Here is a 13,760-nt window from a genome sequence, read left to right on the forward strand (position 1 = left end):
TATTTAGGTTTTCATGAATCGCAAGTATATAATAATTAATAATGAATTTTAGAATATTGAATCATACTTTTAATATAGTAAAAAAAATGTCCCTTAACATAACAAAAGAAAAAAAGTTGATCATATTACTACCTTCCAATGATTATAAATTTGTTTTGGTTTTTGATAATTCAAAATGAAGATTGAATTAAAAATTTAATTGACGAGCTCACTAAGTTTGAGACATAATTTGATCTATAGTTAAAGTAATTGAAAAGGTATTTAATCGATCCATTGAATTTGTTTAATGAAATAAATTTAAGTCAATTAAACTTTTCATTGATTAACAAAAATATAAGTAGTTAATCATTTTATTGATATTAAAAATTAGTTAATCAAATTAAAAAGATGTCAAAATTTAAAATTTCCTTTTTAATTATAAATGTTGACAAAATAATAAGAAAAGAATAAAGATAAAATTGATTGGCTATAAATAAATTATTGGGTTGTTTAAAGCGCAAGCAAAGATCTCTAACTCTCCATCTTTTTAACTCTAAATGTTTATTTGGATTTTTATTGCCCGGATTTGATGGAATACCTATTAAGATAACAACATATAACAAAGATAAGAGTTAAAATTCAATCAAACCTAAACCAATTATGTTGGTAAGAAATGAATATGATTTAAAGTAGAACATTCTACATACCTTCTATTTCCTTTTCTATCTCAGTAATATTTCTTGTACTACTTCCACTTACATCCCAACCTGAATGTTGTGGAAGTTTTAATATGTGTCGTGAACAAATCACATAATAGTTCATTCATTTTTTATAATCTTCTATAGTTAAACAGTTAGAAAATAAAACATATCCACATAAATTTTGGTCAAAGATAAAATGCATTTATGGATTTAGAATTTACCTGTTCGAGCACTAGATCATTCCTCCGATAGCTATAGAGCATAAAAGTTGCAACCTCCTTTAAAGAGCGGAAGTTTTGAGAGACTCTATCATGAATATAGTACTATTGCATGAAAATTTGGTTGAAGAATGTTTGTTATATTACATTAGTTTTGCATAACTCAAAAATTGCGCTTTCTCTTTTGTAATATCCAAATCTTGTATCTTGGTTGGATTTTTACTGTCTCAATAATTTCCAGTAGAAGGTCCACGTGTTGTTGGAGATGGACTTTGTTTACTCTTGCGTCCAACTTGTCTTCATTATCTTGTACAATTATGTGATACATTTCCCTTTTTCCTACTTCAATCTGCCATACATATGTAAATTATAATATGACATTTTTTATAAATTATAATATCACATTTTTTAGATAAAGAAATGTAAAAGTGCATAATAACAAAAATGCACGTGATTGCACACTAACATCTAATCTTATTTTCTGTTTTTTAGTGCATGAGGTGCTAGAGATAAGTAAAGTGATTGCATAAGCTTTCTACAAACAAAGTGTTATATGTAGATTAAAGAACAAATAAATAATTACCAAGAAAATAATTAAATTTTAGAATAAAAAGTAATAAGATGAGAAAAAGATTACTTCAGTACTACAAATCAGTAAATCATAATAGCAAAAGGATTTCTAATATTCAAATGATTTGGATATATAAACCTAGCTTGCGTCCCAAAAATTTAGAATTACTATTATTTTAGTTTTATTCATCATAGGGATCTCACATTATATCTTGTAATTGAGAAACTTCCACCAAACTAATGTTAAATTATTGGTCATGGACTAAACACATGGTTGCTAGTCGCAGATCAAGATGCCTAAAGAGTTGGGCTCAAGAGGGACTCAATCTAGAATTTGATTGATCTAATCCAGGAAAGTTGGTTGGTCAAATCCAGACCAATCATGGGCTGATTCCAAGTATCAATACTTGGGATAGGCCCAGCCCAATGACCTAGGACCTCCTAACCCTCGATCGAGTTAGCGGGCCAATCTAATTGTAGCTACTTCTTTTTTTTTTTAATAATACATGACATATAAGTTTTATTTTATTCTTATAGCTTAACTATTCTATATTTTTTATACTTTTGAAACTCTAAAAAGTTTTACCTTTATTCTTCTACTTCAATCTTAGTACAATAATTTACTAAAACTCATTGTTATTTTTTTAAAAATGTATTTTAAATATTTTTTGTGCTTGTCATTATTTAAGTTTATTATTTGTAGCTAGTTGGTTAAATTGTTATAATGATCTTTATGCGGTCTTAGCTACTTTTTTTTTGTAGTTTTGAATTTTTGTTTGGTTTAATTTATGATTTATTTATTTAAAAATCAAAGCATAAATTATTTAAGTTTGTTGAAAAAAGTATCTCATCTTCATTAAAAAAGAAAGGAAAGAAAACTTATTTGGAGGTATAAAAATTATTTAAGGTATTAAAATTAGTGTTTTCAAATATGGTAAGAAAATATATAAAAAAATAAGGTAAAAAAAAAAAACACAAGCTTTATTGAGCATGATTTCTTTAGCCTCAAGAATGGATTCCACATCAATTTATTTTAAAGTATTTATCAAATAGTGAAAGTTCAATTTCTTGTTGAACCCTAATTATGGAAAAAAATTTCTACATTAGATTCGTACAGAAAGGGCAAAAGAATATAAAAGAAAGAGATAATATTTTTGAAAATTAATTAAAGAGTCCATCAATTTGTACGTATTGTTGTATTGTAATCAACGATTTGTCTTTACAAAATTCTTTATATACAACTCCAGTTTTTGAGTAAAATTGAAGACTTAAAGTAGTGATGAAGTTAAAATTGATACTCAAAACTGAAAAAAATATATGTGGTAGGTGTGATTTAATCTGAAAAATGTAATTAATGGTTTGGTATATAAATAAAGGTATAGACTAATGTCACTTGATTGATAATGTTAGTGATTATTACACTTTGAGGATTGGATTTCATTGCTGAAATAATGTTGTAGTAATTTAAGTTTGAAATTGAATTGCAATTATATTAAAGTTATACAGATATACAAATGTGTGTAAGAATTTTTTGCATCAATTTATTTGGTTCTTTGCCACCACAGAACATATCGCTTTCAAATATTTTGGAAACAAAAATGAATTGACACTTTTGAATCCATTAATCCCAATATATATATACACATATGTATCAGACACATAAAAAAACCTAAAAGAATAACAAAGACTAGAGTGTTGGATATAACAAAAAATAAAGCAGATTCTAGAATATCCAACCCTCTAAGGCTGACAATCCTCTAGCAGCTTCTGGAATGTCTCCTGTAAAACAAATAAAATTATTAACACTTTTAAGCAAGAATTAATTTTTTTTTATAAAATAATACCTACTTACCGCCACCTCCAATGCCCTCGGCCAGCTCCAGCCGCCGTCCACTTTTTTCTTGTAGCAGTTCTCCAATAATTTCATCTGCTTGGGGGGCCTATCGAGCTTTGCCTCCTGTAGAAGAAAAAGCATTTAGCATCTTATTTATAAAATAATGGTAAAGCATTTAAAATACAATTATTTACTTACCAACTTCCTCTTGTGCATATCGATAGAGGAAGACCCCCCTTCAATACATAATTGAGGACGTCATAGAGTTCGCCGCCCGGTTCACCTAGGGGTGGCCTGACCAGGATGGACAGGACGATGGAAAGTACCTTTTGGATTTACTTATCTGCCAACATGTGGAAGACCCAGAACATGAACTCATTGTCACAGTCCCACAAGTAGGTCATCTACAATAATAAAATTAAATCAAACATTAGTAAAATTCATTAAATAATTAGATTATTAGATAAAACCAAATTAATTTAAAATTGATTACCTTCATGGTCTGAAACCAGAAATGCTGGTACTCTGGCGGCATCTGCTCAGACATGGGGACAGGTGGGGAAAGTGTCCCCGTCACGATTGCATTGATGCGCTTGTGAAAGCGGCGATCAGTCCTAAAAAGGACATGCTATATTAGATATTTTTGAAGATAAAATAATAAAAAAAAAATTTGAAAAATAAATTTAACTCGCGTCATCGATGCTGATGTACTGGGCGTGCTAATGGTGGGGGTATTGATGGTAGTGATGAGCAGCCGTCGGGGTGGCAGACTGTTGTATCGTATCATTAGCTGTCGGTGCAGCTCCAGATGCTCCAGCATCATTCGAAGTCCGCGGGGCAGGGGACGATGCGGTTGTGTCAGGTGGTGGGGGTGGTCGAAGAACTGATTCCCCAACATGGGACGAAACTTGTAGAAGTTGAAAGCCACGACAACGACCATGTCCTCGACCACATGGCACAGGAGGCATACCACTAAACATGATTTAAACAAATTATTGAGAAATATTAGTTTAAATTTTACGAATATTCACATTAATATGTATATAAAAAAGAATATACTAATGCTTACATATCGAAAATATTATCATGAGGTTATGAGTATTGTAATCATTAATTATTTAAAAATATATAATTATCTTTTGCACGTATAAAAACGGGCCAAGTATTGCTTTAAGCCTGTAGCCTATCACATGGATTTTTTATTGTAGTATTTGTTACATTTATCCATTTTAATCTATCAACATTGTCTTTTGTTGACAGATGAAGATGGATAAACATAATAAGTTTTACTAGCAAAATTCAATTAATAGGATAAACAAGATTAAAGGCATACGTGATCTGTTTGTATGCTGTTACCAAAGAACTATACATTTTTAAATAATTATTAATTATTAAAAATATTGTCCTCAATTTATTTTCTATTTCTAATGATTATGTAATTATATTTTAATTTGAAATATTACCTTAATATTGTTATTGTTGACATTATTTTGTATATAATATTATTACTGGAATTATTGGTCTAATTTTGTGATTACTGACATTATTATGTAAAAATGTTATTGTTGGGAATATTCTCTAATTTTGCGATATTTGACATTGTTATGTAAATAATGTTATTACTGGGAATAATAGCTATTTTTCAAGATTATTGAAATTATTATTTAAAAATATTATTACTGGAATAATTGGTCTAATTTTTTTATTATTGACATTATTATGTAAAAATGTTTTTATTAGGAATATTGGTGCAATTTTTGTGATTATTTACATTACTTTTTAAAAATATTATTATTGAAAATATTGATCTAATTTTTTTTATTATTTAAATAATGTTATTATTGGGATTAACTATTGGTCTAATTTTTGTGATTGTTTACATTACGATGTAAAAATTGTTTTATTGAAAATTTTGGTCCAATATTTTTGATTATTTACATTATTATTTAAATAAATTTACTATTGAGATTATATATTGGTCTAATGTTTTTTGGTTATTTACGTATTATGTAAGGGCATAAATTACACATAAATTGCACATAAATTACATAAATTGTATAAATTTAGAGAAAATTAGAAATTTTGAAAAAATATTTTTCGAAAATATTTTCGAAATTTTTTGAAAAATTATTTCAGAATTTTTTTCTGAAAATTCATACAGATTTTTTTTAAAATACCAAAAATTTACAAAAAAAAATTTAAAATACCAAAAATATACAGAAAATTAGAAAATTTTGAAAACGTATTTTCAGAAATTTACAGAAAAATTTTAGAAATACAAAAAATTTACAGAAAAAATTTAAAAAATATAAAAAATTACGAAAATTTCAAAATATTTACAATTTTTGTCTCAGTCTGGTCCCTCAAGCTATTTTTTGTTGAATACGTGGCTGAATTTTAACTTTTTAGAGGGTAAAATAGTCCATTTAAGTTTGATTTTACCACTTAGTCCCTTAAATTTATAACATTGTCAAATTCCTTCTTTTTTCAAAGGAAAAAAATCGTATCTATATTTTTTATGTTGATATATTAAAATTATCTTGTATGAATAACAAAAAATTTGCACTCTTGTGAACATAATAATAATATATTATTTAACTTAAAAAAAAAACAGTCTACTCTATTTTCTCTTTTTTTATTGCAATAAAAAAAATCCAAAATTATGATAAATTTTATGAATTTACCTTTTGCGAAAAGTTATATAAAAAATTGAAGTCAGTAATTTTTTATTTCAAAAATTAAAGATAAATCTAAAAGTTAAACCTTAACAATCTATCTTTATTACTAATTAAGAGCACTATTTTGGTGTCTCATTTTTTTTGGTGGGCCAATTTTTTTTTAAATTATATTTCTTATTCTCAACTTTGTTTGAAAAATTACGAATAACTTCTCATTGTTTGAAAAATTATAAATTCTCCCTTAATATTTGATAAAATCATATAACCCTTGGATGGAGGTTTAAAATTATCAACTTTGCCCTTGATGTATTTTTATCTTTTTTTCTAAAAAAATTAAATAATGGAAAAAAAAAACATACATAGTGGATGAAATATTATCAACTTAGTCCATAAAAATTTTTTAGAAAATTTTTAAAAATAACTAAAATAATAATTCAAAATTCACAAGAATATTTTAGTCAGTTTACCACAAAAATAGATGAATTGGACTAATTATTACACCAATGTTAGAATCAAAGGTTGTATGGTAATTTTTCAAATAAAGAGTTTATAATTATGTCAAACCTATTTATATATATTGTTATTATTATGAACTTTTTGTTTATATCGATGTATTGTAACTTAAAGAACAAAATTTATTTGCATTACTAATGTACAACATTTAATATTTCGATTGACTTTCACAAAATTAAAAAAGTTATGAAATAACCAGAACAAAAAAAAAAGGTACCGATTGTGATTTTAATTAATTAATTTAATTAATGCGTACATTACATTACACGGAACACATGCTATTTAATTATACATTCATCAATTATAGTTATAAATAAGTGAGACCTATAATTGGTATTAATTGGTATAAATGAAAATATCTGGAATGTGTTTGATTTTGTGATAATCTTCTCCTTCACCATCCACCACTCCTACCCTCTTCACGAACTCTTCTGGCATAGATATAATTCTCAGTTCTTGGAGAGTATTAATGAATTTCAATTCATTTGGAATCATCTTCAATTTATTGCATTCTGCAATAAGTAGACTAGAGAGGTTGAGCATTGCTCCTTTCTCCACTCTCCACCCCATTAAATTCAACAACCTATGTAAAACAAGTTCCCTGAGTTGAGGAAATCCAGTTGCCCGATAAACCATCTCTCTGCCCACATATGGATTGCTCCACAAGCCAAGAACTCTTAACATGGGAAGCTTCTCTAGTATTTCCATTGGGTCTTCCTCAATCCTTGTACCCACAAGCTGCCATTCTATCACATTTTGATATAGTTGAATTTCATAAGCTGGTAATTTGCTCACTCGACAATGTGTGATTCTCAAGTAATGTAGTGAGTGACACATCACCAACCTCCTGAAAAGAGTTAAGCCATCTTCCCGATTCGTATTGACATCCATGTCCATCTTTGGCAATTTAAGAAGATGAGTGATATCATCAACCACATCACCAACCCAGATATCATCAACCATCTCCAATTTATTCAACCCTTCAAATTTCAATTTTTCGCCTCCAACCCTCTCATGATCATCTTTCATAAATAGATGCCTCAAGCGCTTCATTTTGTATATGCAATTAGGTAATCTCATTGTATTTTTCACATTCAATGTCTGCAAACGAGGTAGCTTGCATATAGATGGTGGCAATTCTTTCACAATACTATTTTCAAGACTCAATAGCTTCAACAGCTTCCATTTTGCGATTCCTTTGGGCAATTTCCAATTCTCAAATTGATAACCTTTGAATACAAAAGATCTTATGTTCTTATTTTCCCCAATCCTTTGACTAAGATCGTTATCCACTCCCACCGCATGAATAGCAAATCTATTTGTTTTGCAAATGGAAGAGTCTCCTCCTCCCATCTCTCTAACCATAACCTCCAGAAATCCTTGTCTTTTCCCTTTTGACAAACATAGATCTCTAATCATATCATGAAGCCGGCATGACTTAAACCTATTATACAGCGGCAACTCGTCTATTTCCACTTGAACCATACACCTATTTGCTAGCTCAAATAAATACCGTTCTGCCACATCTCTCAAACTTTCTCCCCTTCCCTTGTCTTCTGAAGAAATCATTCCTTCAACCATCCATAGTAAATATAGTTTTTTTTGTATCTATTTCTTCATCCTCTTTAAAATATGCCAAATACAAAAAACATGGTTTCAGGTTGTAATGGAGCATATTGTAACTCAAATCCAGTATTTGATTTACTCTTTTTTCAGTCTCCAAACCTCTCCCATGTTAAAGGTACGAATCAAGATTTCTACACATATTTTTCCATTCTATTGATGCCTTTTCATGAGGAAGAGTTCCCCCAATAACTGATGTAATGGTAAATAACCACATTTTTTTACTATTTTCCTTCCATATTCTTCCAATAACTTTATTTCAGTTGTAGGTAGCTCTGCATACATAACGAATTAATGTTAGTTATTTACGTTTGTTAATTCAATATATTAAATTTGTGTAATTAAAACAAATCAAAATAAGAGAATTTCGCCCCATACTTAAAACAAATAAAAAGAGAATTGTTGTTATATTTGTATTCTCATGAAATTGTCACTAATTATTCATATTTTTAAAGATAATTTTTTCACACATATTGTCGTCATGAAAACTATAAAAAAATATTAGACATACTAAAATAATCTTTTTCGCCTAATATATACTATTAATGATATTTTTAGCATCATTACTCTTTTTTCTTTCTGTCACTAACTAGAGAAGAAGATTCAAAATCAATAAAACAAAAACAAAAATATTTACAAACTAACCTTGTGAATAACTGTTTGGGAGTGCTATCTTTTGAATGAGCTCCCATCCTTCATCTTCACTCATGCATATAATTTACTATAACCTACACAATCTAAGAATATTTTTCAATAATTGCATCAAAATAATTAACTTAATAATACGAAAACAGACAAAGTTCAAGCTAGAAAATTGAAAAATAGAACCAGCAACCCTAGTGAAACTATAGATTCATTAAGGACATTTCTAAAAAAAATCTTAATAAATAGCAACTATTATACGCCATATAAAAAAATATTATCTTAATTTTTAAACAAATAGTTAATACTAATTATATTTTTCAAAACAATCGAAAGTTTATAATATGTTTATAATTTTTATAACTATCTTTTACAAAATTAATAAAAAATAAGATAGATGTTAACCGTCCACATAGACATAGGTGTATCTATAAAAGTAGGATACGTTCCCTATTACAAAAGAAAATAAAAAATAAAACATAAATTAAATCACTTAATTTTGATTGGTTCAAAATTCCATGTAAAGTTCATAAAGTAAATACATCAAATTGATAAGAAATATGTGTGCAGTATATTTGAGAAGACAATGAAAATAGTTAATAATGAATAAGAAAATTGATATTGAAACTCCAATGATTAGTAGTGGGTAGATGATAAACAATTATATATATATAAAAAAAAAAAAACTCAATAAACTCATGAAGCCAGGCAAGTGGATTTCTCCTCCAACAAAATCAAACTAGCAAATGAATAATAGAACCATATGTTTACATGACAACTTAATGAGTTCTATTGTTAATTAACTTTTGAATTTTCATTGAATATATTTACAGTAATTATTAAAATTTCAAATTCATTAAACTTAATGAATAAAATCTTTTCATTAATAAAGTGCTTATTAAATTTTAAAATAATATGTATTCATTTATGAAGTATTTTATATTTTTGCTTAATTAAACTTCAAATTTTGTCAAGATTATAAGTATCACGTGCAACGCACGTGATTCCTACTAGTAGTGACAAAAGTGAGATCTATAAATCAAAAGAAAAACCAAAGACACAAATGTAACAGATTCAAAATCCATGTATGATTCAAACAGAGATAACAAGAAGCAATTGACAATCAATGGAGGCCAAAGCACATGAACAAAATATTAAAGGATGATGAGGAATGTAACTACTACTGTCTCACCATTGTTAGTCGTAATAATAAATGTCAATGAAGGGTATGTGTTTGATTTTGTGATAATCTTCTCCTTCTTCACCATCCACCACTCCTACCCTCTTCACGAACTCTTCTGACATAATTATAATAAGTGTTTTTAGAGTATTAATGAATTCCAATCCATCAGGAATCATCTTCAATTTACTGCATTTTGCAATAACTAGATTAGAGAGATTGGGCATTGCTCCTTTCTCCACTCTCCACTATACTAAATTCCTCAAATCATTCAAGGAAATCCAGTTGCCTCACAAACCAGGAAATCTGAGTTGAGGAAATCCAGTTGCCTCACAAACCATCTCTCTGCCCATATATGGATTGCGCCTTAAGCCAAGAACTCTTAACATGGGAAGCTTCTCTAGTATTTTTATTGCGTCTTCCTCAATCCTTGTATCCACAAGCTGCAATTCTATCACATTTTGATATAGTTGAACTTCATAAGTTGGTAATTTGCTCACTCGACAATATGCAATACTCAAGTAATGTAGTGAGTGACACATCACTAACCTTTTGAGAAGAGTTGAGCCATCTTCCGAATCCATATTAACACCCATGTCAATATTAAGCTGTACGTCGCGAAATTGTTCTTGATGATTTAAGATGTGATCAACAATCATTGACAAACTTTCTTCATAAAAAATTCTTCCTTCAAATACTCGGAGCTTCGGCAATTTAAGAAGATGAGTGATGTCATCAACCAAACTGTTGAACCCAGTTATCATCTCCACCTCATTCAACCCTTCCAATTTCAATTTTTCACCTCCAACGCTCTCATGAAGAAATCCCAAAAATAGATACCTCAAGTGCCTCATTTTGTATATGTAATTAGGTAATCTAATTGTATTTTTCACATTCAATGTCTGCAAACAAGGTAGCTTGCATATAGATGGTGGCAATTCTTCCACACCACTATTTTAGAGACTCAATAGCTTCAACAGCTTCAATTTTTCGATTCCTTTGGCAAATTCAGATTCTCAAATAACCTTCCAATGCTAAGACTTTGAGAGATTTGAAAATCCCAAACGTAATGTAATTATACCAAAATGTATCTCGCCAGTCCGTTTTGAGGAATAAAAAAGATCTTATGTTCTTATTTTCCCCAATCCTGTAACTAAGATCGTTATCCACTCCGTCCATATGGATAGCCAATCTATTTGTTTTACAAATTGAAGACTCTTCTCCTCCCATCTTTTTATCTATAACCTCCAGAAATCCTTCTTTTTTTCCTTTTGACAAACAAAAATCTGGTATCATGTCATGAAGCCGGCATGACTTAAACCTATTATATAGCGGCAACTTGTCTATTTCCACTTCAACCATACACCTATTTGCTAGCTCGAATAAATACCGTTCTGCCACATCCCTCAAACTTTCTCCTCTTCCCTTATCTTTGGAACAAATCATTCCTTCAGCCATCCATAGTAAATATAGTTTTTCTATATCTATTTCTTCATCTTCTTTAAAACAAGCCAAATACAAAAGACATAGTTTCAGATTGTAAGGGAGCACATTGTAACTCAAATCTAGTATTTGATTTACTCCTTTGTCATTCTCCAAACCTCTCCCATGTAGAAGGTACGAATCAAGATTTCTACACACATTTTTCATTCTATTGATGCCTTTTCATGACGAAGAGTTCCTCCAATAACTGAAATGGGTAATGGTAAATAACCACATTTTTTTACTATTTCCCTTCCATATTCTTCCAACAACTTTATTTCAGTGTAGCTATCTCTGAATACATAATCAATGAATGTCAGTTAATTCAAAATATTATAAAATTTGAATTTCTTATAAATATGTATAGTAATTAAAACAAATCAAAACAAGAGAATTTCGTCCTGTACTTTCAACAAATAAAAAATAGAAATAAAATCTGAAAGCATAACTTTATATTGCTGAATCCATTTCTTTGTAAGCTTTCTAAATGTTTGATTCCTTTTATGTCTTAAACAAATTTTGTATCAAGAAATAAATTTTAAATTGCTATTCAATAGCATTTTATACATATAGATCAACTTGAAATTTACATAAGAAAATTCAAACAATCTTGTCATCATGAAAACTATAAAAAAACATTAGACTTAACAAAATAATCTTTTTCGCTAAATATATACTATTAATGATATCTTTAGTATCATTACTCTTTTTTCTTTTGTCACTAACTAGAGAAAGAAGATTCAAAATCAATAAAATAAAACAAGAAATTTTACAAACTAACCTTGCGAATAGTTGTTCGGGAATGCTATCTTTTGAAGGAGCTCACATCCTTCATCTTCATCCAAACACTTGAGATTGTGGACGTATCCTCTGGAAGCAATGTTTTGATTTCTGGTTGTGAGCAAAACTTTGCTATCTGCCTCTGCAATGGGAAAGGCACGCCTTAAGCAATTCCAATGATCAACTTCCCAAACATCATCCAAAACTAGGAGACATTTTCTATCTCTTTGTACTTGGTAAAACTTTCTGACCAATGTATCTTTGTCTTGCTCTTCACTTTCATTCGGAAGAAGTTGCTTTAATAGTCGTCGAAAAATAGTTTTGGGTTGAAATTGCTGACTTACACAAACCCAAGCACGATATTTGAAGCACCGTTGCACGGCCTCCCCATTGTAAATTTTAGTAGCAAGAGTGGTCTTTCCCAATCCTCCCATGCCACATATGGAAATCACTCCATTTGATTTGTCATCAGTTGTCAGAACTGATTCTAACTGTTTAATATCCTCCTTTATTCCTACAAAAATATTTTTCAACCTCATGCCTATACGTTCTTCTTGACCTATCGGTATCATCTACCAATCTTGATGAGTTGTCTCCTACACTCATAGACTCCGACTATTTGGTGAGGTCGGACATACGAGACTTGATATCTTTAATGTCTTCTTCGATTTGGTGCATTCTTGATCACTCGCTCAAATATACAAGTGAATCTTTTGAGAACCATTTTAAAGCCTTTTCCTTTTCTTCTGGACACCACTTCAATGACATATCTTTCTAGCACATTCTCAGCTTGAATGGACAAATCGCGAAGTTCAGCGATCCAATTCTGGACTGTCTGTGAATTGTACCGATCTTGCCTCCTATCAGCATCCTTCAAGAAACAGTGCATGATGTTGAGCTGCCTACGGACTTCCTCAACCTCACCGCCCACACTCGATAGAAACTTTACTTCCTCAATCAATAAGTCCCGAAGTGTTTCAAGAGCAATTGTTGCAACAGAATCAACCATTTTACTTTGTATTTGGGTGATTTTCTGGAGAAATGTGTTGGATCAGTAGCGGCTAATTGCAAAGTGGATGGATGTTATTGATCTCTTTAATTCACCAACTGCCTTCGTTTTATATATGCGCATACAAACTTGTATCCCTACTTGACACAAATTCTACGCATGCTACAAATTATTTTCTCCTCTTATGTTGTCTTGTAAATTGGAAGTTTTAGATTCTTTCTCCCATATTTCACACTTTCTTGATTCTCACTTTTAATTTAAGTTAAAGCAAAAGAATCGGCTACTCATAACACAAGTTCAAGAAATTCCTTTCAGATTTAATTTAAATTCTACTCATAGGTACAAATTCTTTTCTCCTCTTTCACACAATTTTATTGATGGGTATTGACTCAATCCAAATATAATTTATATTTTTTAATGTGTTTGGATTTGGACCTAGGTTTAGTAATATTTATTGGGTTTGAGTATGAGTCTGAGTAGGGTCTCACCCTATCCATTGACACCCCTATACTATCAATGTATCCATATCAAATTAGTGATTGGTTAACTAT

General features: G+C 29.6%; 1 pseudogene; it reads right to left on the bottom strand.

Moving 5' to 3' along the window:
• Window positions 1-6,829: 6,829 nt before the first annotated feature.
• On the bottom strand, window positions 6,830-13,209 carry LOC105157506 (putative disease resistance protein At1g59780; annotated as a pseudogene).
• Between the last annotated feature and the right edge of the window lie 551 nt (window positions 13,210-13,760).

Source organism: Sesamum indicum, linkage group LG3 (assembly GCF_026168435.1).
Source record: "Sesamum indicum cultivar Baizhima isolate 11 linkage group LG3, ASM2616843v1, whole genome shotgun sequence".
Lineage (NCBI taxonomy): Eukaryota > Viridiplantae > Streptophyta > Magnoliopsida > Lamiales > Pedaliaceae > Sesamum > Sesamum indicum.